Below are 8,235 nucleotides of genomic sequence, written 5' to 3'. Positions count from 1 at the left end.
TGGAAACACATAACACAATGTGTAACAAGGCGAAAGAATCTACTTGTGTATGCTAGGAAATAGTTGCAACATCTAGCACGTATATATGACAGTAATATCTGTTCCCGAAAGAACACATACCGTGGATGACCATGCAGCTTTGCTAGAAATGAAATGATAATTAAATAGACACCCTAGCTGCAAACAGGCGTTGATATACTTCACTGGGGACATGTTGAAAATTTGTGCCCCGACCGGGACTCGAACCCGGGATCTCCTGCTTACATGGCAGACGCTCTATCCATCTGAGCCACCGAGAGCACAGAGGATAGTGCGTCTGCAGGGACTTATCCCTTGCACGCTCCCCGCGAGAACCACATTCCCATGTCCACACCACTACATTCGTAGTGCGCCTAATAGATGTTTGCCCATCATACTCATTACTCGTGGCAGATTAATCTACCAAGTCCCGTACGAGTTCGGGCATAGAGTGTGCGTTCACACACAGGAAGGTCAATGGCCGGGAAGCCATATTTTAACTATATATGACGGTAGTATCTGTTCCCGAAAGAACACATACCGTGGATGACCATGCAGCTTTGCTAGAAATGAAATGATAATTAAATAGACACCCTAGCTGCAAACAGGCGTTAATATACTTCACTGGGGACATGTTGAAAATGTGTGCCCCGACCGGGACTCGAACCCGGGATCTCCTGCTTACATGGTCATCCCCCAGGTGTTGCCAAGTCTCTCTCAGGCAAGTGTTATTGCTTAAGTTTCAGTTCACTAACAAATTCCGCGTGCGCTTTCTCCCAGTGGGCGATTCATGACAACAGCAGAAATAGCTTAGTGTGAAGCATAATAATAAAATTCTCAGTGCGTTTGGAATCTGCTCAGTCTCTCCAGGTGACGGATGTGCTACGAGCGCGTAGCTTTATTCACAGCTTTACTCCTCCAGCAGTTGTTGCGGCCCTCTCCGAATTTTCATCCCATGCACGGATAAAATCTCTAACGAGCTCGATGATTCTAGTGAGACCGCTTGATACGTGAATAAGGTGACCATCACATTCTAAATCTCCTGTACAGTTTACTTTCAACGTTTGAGGGTAAACCAATAAATGAAATATGCAGTAGAAAGATTAACGCACTTGTACGACCAAGTGATTGCTAATACCCCCATAAACTAACGCTAACTCCCCCATACTATCCCTCCGCCCAGTAATCCATACTTCGTTAAATGTTTGGCAATCAACCCTAGTAAAATGTACTTTTTTTTCAGTGAACGGCCCTGAAGAGGCCCAATGCAAGTCGATCTAAATGTCGTAAATTTAGCTGTTTTGGTAGTTACTATGATGTATCCCCATACCAAAAATTATTTTATCCAAAATAATAACAGCCTTGGAAGCCTACGAACTTATATAAATGTATGCGATGCTTGAGAGATACTTGCACTGTGTGTTTTCCTGTGAAGGGTGGCACGATCTTGCGTTTCTCTTGCGTTAGTAATTCATTTTGTTATCAAGTCGAGAACTTACTCAGACAGAAAGATTTATGTGGAAGCACGTTTCAGTTGATGAAGTGCAAATACAAAATGTGATTAACTCAATTAGTAATTATTGTTCATGTTGCTGGTCCTCCCTGTGAGGCACTATATTAGGAAGGTTTTACACGCGTATTGATCTGGCACTGCCCGCCATGATTAGTTAGACAAGCACAGCTTTCGTTGGTGACATAATGTGACAAAGTGTTCTATACACTGAAACAGACTGTAGGCTGAACAACTACGTGCAGTAAGAAAAAAAGAAATTTCTGAAAACTTGGGGCACGCTATGCGGAAGAATACCGTAATCACAACAACTTAAATTCGATTCGAAAATTATTATAGAAAATGTAATCAATGTTTGGAGGTTGTTCGAGTCATGTACACAGATTGTAACAGGAAGACGTCAGTTTGCAACTCTCGACATTGCCAAGTTAACTATTCCTTGGTGCCGCAGCAGATGTTGTTGTTGTTGTTGTGGTCCTCAGTCCTGAGACTGGTTTGATGCAGCTCTCCATGCTACTCTATCCTGTGCAAGCTTCTTCATCTCCCACTACCTATTGCAACCTACATCCTTCTGAATCTGCTTAGTGTATTGATCTCTTGGTCTCCCTCTACGATTTTTACCCTCCACGCTGCCCTCCAATGCTAAATTTGTGATCCCTTGATGCCTCAAAACATGTCCTACCAACCGATCCCTTCTTCTAGTCAAGTTGTGCCACAAACTTCTCTTCTCCCCAATCCTATTCAATACCTCCTCATTAGTTACGTGATCTACCCACCTTATCTTCAGCATTCTTCTGTAGCACCACATTTCGAAAGCTTCTATTCTCTTCTTGTCCAAACTGGTTATCGTCCATGTTTCACTTCCATACATGGCTACACTCAATACAAATACTTTCAGAAACGACTTCCTGACACTTAAATCTATACTAGATGTCAACAAATTTCTCTTCTTCAGAAACGATTTCCTTGCCATTGCCAGCCAGTCTACATTTTATATCCTCTCTACTTCGACCATCATCAGTTATTTTACTCCCTAAATAGCAAAACTCCTTTTACTACTTTAAGTGTCTCATTTCCTAATCTAATCCCCTCAGCATCACCCGATTTAATTTGACTACATTCCATTATCCTCGTTTTGCTTTTGTTGATGTTCATCTTATATCCTCCTTTCAAGACACTGCCCATTCCGTTCAACTGCTCTTCCAAGTCCTTTGCTGTCTCTGACAGAATTACAATGTCATCGGCGAACCTCAAAGTTTTTACTTCTTCTCCATGAATTTTAATACCTACTCCGAATTTTTCTTTTCTTTCCTTTACTGCTTGCTCAATATACAGATTGAATAACATCGGGGAGAGGCTACATCCCTGTCTCACTCCTTTCCCAACCACTGCTTCCCTTTCATGCCCCTCGACTCCTATAACTGCCATCTGGTTTCTGTACAAATTGTAAATAGCCTTTCGCTCCTTGTATTTTACCCCTGCCACCTTCAGAATTTGAAAGAGAGTATTCCAGTTAACGTTGTCAAAAGCTTTCTCTAAGTCTACAAATGCTAGAAACGTAGGTTTGCCTTTTCTTAATCTTTCTTCTAAGATAAGTCGTAAGGTTAATATTGCCTCACGTGTTCCAACATTTCTACGGAATCCAAACTGATCTTCCCCGAGGTCCGCTTCTACCAGTTTTTCCATTCGTCTGTAAAGAATTCGCGTTAGTATTTTGCAGCTGTGACTTATTAAACTGATAGTTCGGTAATTTTCACATCTGTCAACACCTGCTTTCTTTGGGATTGGAATTATTATATTCTTCTTGAAGTCTGTGGGTATTTCGCCTGTCTCATACATCTTGCTCACCAGATGGTAGAGTTTTGTCATGACTGGCTCTCCCAAGGCCATCAGTAGTTCTAATGGAATGTTGTCTACTCCCGGGGCCTTGTTTCGACTCAGATCTTTCAGTGCTCTGTCAAACTCTTCACGCAGTATCTTATCTCCCATTTCATCTTCATCTACATCCTCTTCCATTTCCATAATATTGTCCTCAAGTACATCGCCCTTGTATAAACCCTCTATATACTCCTTCCACCTTTCTCCCTTCCCTTCTTTGCTTAGAACTGGGTTGCCATCTGAGCTCTTGATATTCATACAAGTGGTTCTCTTCTCTCCAAAGGTCTCTTTAATTTTCCTGTAGGCAGTATCTATCTTACCCCAAGTGAGACAAGCCTCTACATCCTTACATTTGTCCTCTAGCCATGCCTGCTTAGCCATTTTTCACTTCCTGTCGATCTCATTTTTGAGACGTTTGTATTCCTTTTTGCCTGCTTCATTTACTGCATTTTTATATTTTCTCCTTTCATCAATTAAATTCAATATTTCTTCTGTTACCCAAGGATTTCTATTAGCCCTCGTCTTTTTACCTACTTGATCCTCTGATGCCTTCACTAATTCATCCCTCAGAGCTACCCATTCTTCTTCTACTGTATTTCTTTCCCCCATTCCTGTCAATTGTTCCCTTATGCTCTCCCTGAAACTCTCTACAACCTCTGATTCTTTCAGTTTATCTAGGTCCCATCTCCTTAAATTCCCACCTTTTTGCAGTTTCTTCAGTTTCAATCTGCAGTTCATAACCAATAGATTGTGGTCAGAATCCACATCTGCCCCTGGAAATGTCTTACAGTTTAAAACCTGGTTCCTAAATCTCTGTCTTACCATTATATAATCTATCTGATACCTTTTAGTATCTCCAGTATCTCCAGGTATACAACCTTCTTTTATTATTCTTGAACCAAGTGTTAGCTATGATTAAGTTATGCTCTGTGCAAAATTCTACAAGGCGGCTTCCTCTTTCATTTCTTCCCCCCAATCCATATTCACCTACTCTGTTTCCTTCTCTCCCTTTTCCTACTGACGAATTCCAGTCACCCATGACTATTAAATTTTCGTCTCCCTTCACTACCTGAATAATTTCTTTTATCTCGTCATACATTTCATCAATTTCTTCATCATCTGCAGAGCTAGTTGGCATATAAACTTGTACTACTGTAGTAGGCATGGGCTTTGTGTCTATCTTGGCCACAATAATGCGTTCACTATGCTGTTTGTAGTAGCTAACCCGCACTCCTATTTTTTTATTCATTATTAAACCTACTCCTGCATTACCCCTATTTGATTTTGTATTTATAACCCTGTAATCACCTGACCAAAAGTCGTGTACCTCCTGCCACCGAACTTCACTAATTCCCACTATATCTAACTTTAACCTATCCATTTCCCTTTTTAAATTTTCTAACCTACCTGCCCGATTAAGGGATCTGACATTCCACGCTCCGATCCGTAGAATGCCAGTTTTCTTTCTCCTGATAACGACGTCCTCTTGAGTAGTCCCCGCCCGGAGATCCGAATGGGGGACTGTTTTACCCCCGGAATATTTTACCCAAGAGGACGCCATCATTATTTAATCATACTCGGGAAAAATTACGGTTGTAGTTTCCTTGGTGCCGCAGCAGATGTATGTCTCACTAACGTCTCCTTTATTCTGTCATAGGTCTTAAGTAGACTTCTTAACTCATCTGTTAGTTTTAGTACTTATTCATTTCGTAATTTGTATGTGCCACTAAGTTTTAACATTCTTCGATACTTCCATATTATACATGCTTCCAGTTTCTTCTGTCTCATCATACAAAACATTATATGATTAAAATAACAGTGTCCAGCTGTTAGTTACAATATAATTACATCTAACAGCAATTAATTTAATGAACGTTGCCTAATTAAACTAAGCACTTTGAAGAAAATATAATTCCACAACTCAACCATGTGAAAGTTAAAGCAAAAACTTTTTAGATCCTTTTATGGAATTAACTCTAGTTATAAAATCTATGTTTCTTTCTATTCCTTTAACCAACCCTCTTTGTGAGATGCTTATGTTAATTAAATAATTTTGCGTAAAATATTACAATAATTTTGCTATGTGTAGTATCATCTTGATCAGTGTCATAATGCTCATTCAATGGAGTAAATAGGTTTCATATATAGTCTTACTGTAAGCAGTTACAAACTGACACCTGTTAATTGTAACAGTCAGGTTTTAGGAGCGGGGACCGGCTCGCTGGGTGCAGAAAAACACTTTTATAATACGGTCAGAGGAGGGTAGGGAGCGTCGATCGAGCAAAATCTTCGAAATTATCAAAGGTCGAATAGTGCTATAGCCATAAAATTACAACTAATCTGTGGATTTAAACTAACTTGCCCCAGATTTTTCCTGTTGTGCTAAAGAGTGCAGATGAAGATAACTGTTTCAGCTGGGCAAACTTTGAATTCCTGCCCGTACATTACATTAGGTGGTACTTTTGGGTGACGTTTACTGTGCAAAACTTGACTAACACTCGTAAGTCAACTATGCTGAAAGTACACTAAGTCACATATTTTAAGACAACATTGCAATAAGTTAGTCGACGTGTGATACTGTATGTTGCAATGGCATTAATTATGAAATCTGAAGATCCAATCCGTTACTTTTTGCTAATGTACAGACAGCATGAATGAAGATATATTCTAAGAAAAACCACACTGCCAAGCATATCTAAACACGTTCGACTGCCGGAAAAACTTCCGCGTGCTCGTCGCTGATTGGCTGTCTTTAGTGGTCATAACTTCACAGCAATGCATTCCCGACCTTCCTCTATTGGACGTCCCCTATCGTGCTTTAACCTTATCATCAAGTTGTTTGTTAGTTAGTTAGTTACATGTTCCATAGGTCATTTGTAGGTTGCAGTAAGTACTGGGAGATGAAGAAGCTTGCACAGGATAGAGTAGCATGGAGAGCTGCATCAAACCAGTCTCAGGGCGGAAGACAACAACAACAACAGGTCATTTGAACGAATCTTTTATCGAAACGATGTGGAACAAGTCAGTTTAAAAGATATATAAGATTAGTGTTAACATTAATAAATACATTATTATTTTAGTCCTACTCATGCAACCACACTTTTAGATTTAAAATTTGTTTTTCTATCTGTCGGGCACTTTAGTTATTGGGCAAATGATTAAAAAATTTTGTTGCTACATGTTGAACTCCTTTCTAAGCCGCTGATATTCTTCTTCTCAAATTGTGACAAATTAATTATGACGAATTTCATTAGCGAAAATATGTATTGTGATGGTGCAGTTACAATTTCTAGCTACTTCACGTCCATGGGTGAACATCACATATTATTCTTACTGGTCGCTTTTGGCAAGCAATACTTTCTTTCTAAGTGATGTGTTACCCCAGAAAATTATTTCATAACACGTCATTGAGTGTAAATATGCAAAATGTGTGAGGAGATTTGATTCTTTTGTTTCAAAGATTATACAAAGAGCAAATATAGCTGAGCTTAATTGTTTGAGAATTCACTAATATGCTTCTACCAGACCAAGTTTTATCAGTATGTACACTCAAAAATTTAGACAAGTCCACCCAATTTATTAACTCTTGATCACGAGCTACATCAATTTTAGTATAACTCCATTTGTTAGACAGACTTAAATAAAAAGGGATTTTTTCTTTCAAAATTTAGGTGAGTCCCTTTTTTGGGAAACATTTTATATTTCTTTGGAAAATATCATTTACCATCTCTTCTGTTTATTTCTCCCTAATGAGATTTATTATGGGACTAGCATCGTCTGCAAAAATACGAATTCTGCTTGTTGAATGTTAATTGGAAAGTCATAGGAGCAGTCCCAAAATTGAACCCTGTGGGAATCGCTTTGTGATTCTCCTGTCATTAAAGTTTCCTGTCCTTCCAGCATTTTTTGAAGTATTCCGGTCGACCTTTTACATAAAATTTGAATTTTTCTGAGAAACTGACATAACCTCTCCAATCAGATTCCTTGGAAATATCAGAATAAATTCCGCTGGCGATACTTTATTACTTAAGGCTCCTGCTATTTGATGAGTGGTTATATAAACAGCATTATCAGTTGAACAATCCTTCAGGAATCGAAACTGTGATATACTAAGTAAACTGTTTCCTCTTAAGTGTGAGACTACTCCTTAGTACAATACTTTATCAAATATTTTGGAAAGAAGATGTCACAAAGCAAACTAGATGACAACTGTTTAAGTTTGTCTTGTCATCTTTCTTATGAAGAGTTTTAACAACTGCAAATTTTAATCTGCCTGGGAAAATTTCCTGTGCCAGTGATGCATTGCATATATCAGTAAGGACATTACTTATTAGGTTGGAACAACTTCTCAAAATTCTCTTTGAAATTCCATTAACACAATATGACCGTTTATTTTCTAGATGTTTTAGTGCTATTTCCAGTTGCTTAAAGTTTAGTGGAATGACAGTTGTAAAATAGTCACTTGCTTCTTAAAGTGAACGATTTAATCATATTTTTATTGCTACGTTTAGAATGTGATTGTGAATCTACACCCTGGACAAGTGGACACGCTGATCACGACGTGGCTTTTCGCCTGTGTCAGAGTACCCGGGATTCGTGTCGGTTTACATGGTGAATTACCCTCGTCTACCTTTTCAAAACAGTGTATTTCACGTCAGTACAGTTTCTGATACATGAATAATGTGTGAGTTGTACAGATTCCAGCTTTTGACAAACGATCACATTTTGTGATTCTAAAACATTTTGGCGATAAGTGAAACTGGTACTCAGTTAATACTGGTAAGCGAAGGGTTCTATTACTTTGGTTTCTTGAAAGCGATATGTTTTTG

General features: G+C 38.9%; 1 non-coding gene across 1 annotated transcript; it reads right to left on the bottom strand.

The window, feature by feature from the left end:
* Positions 1-225: 225 nt before the first annotated feature.
* Positions 226-300, bottom strand: Trnat-ugu (transfer RNA threonine (anticodon UGU)). Its single transcript has one exon. It is a non-coding gene; the product is annotated as a tRNA-Thr (tRNA).
* Between the last annotated feature and the right edge of the window lie 7,935 nt (positions 301-8,235).

Source organism: Schistocerca nitens, chromosome 5 (genome assembly GCF_023898315.1).
Source record: "Schistocerca nitens isolate TAMUIC-IGC-003100 chromosome 5, iqSchNite1.1, whole genome shotgun sequence".
NCBI classification, from domain to species: Eukaryota; Metazoa; Arthropoda; class Insecta; order Orthoptera; family Acrididae; genus Schistocerca; species Schistocerca nitens.
Note: the sequence above shows the minus strand (reverse complement) of the source record. Positions and strands in the feature narration are given on the sequence as shown.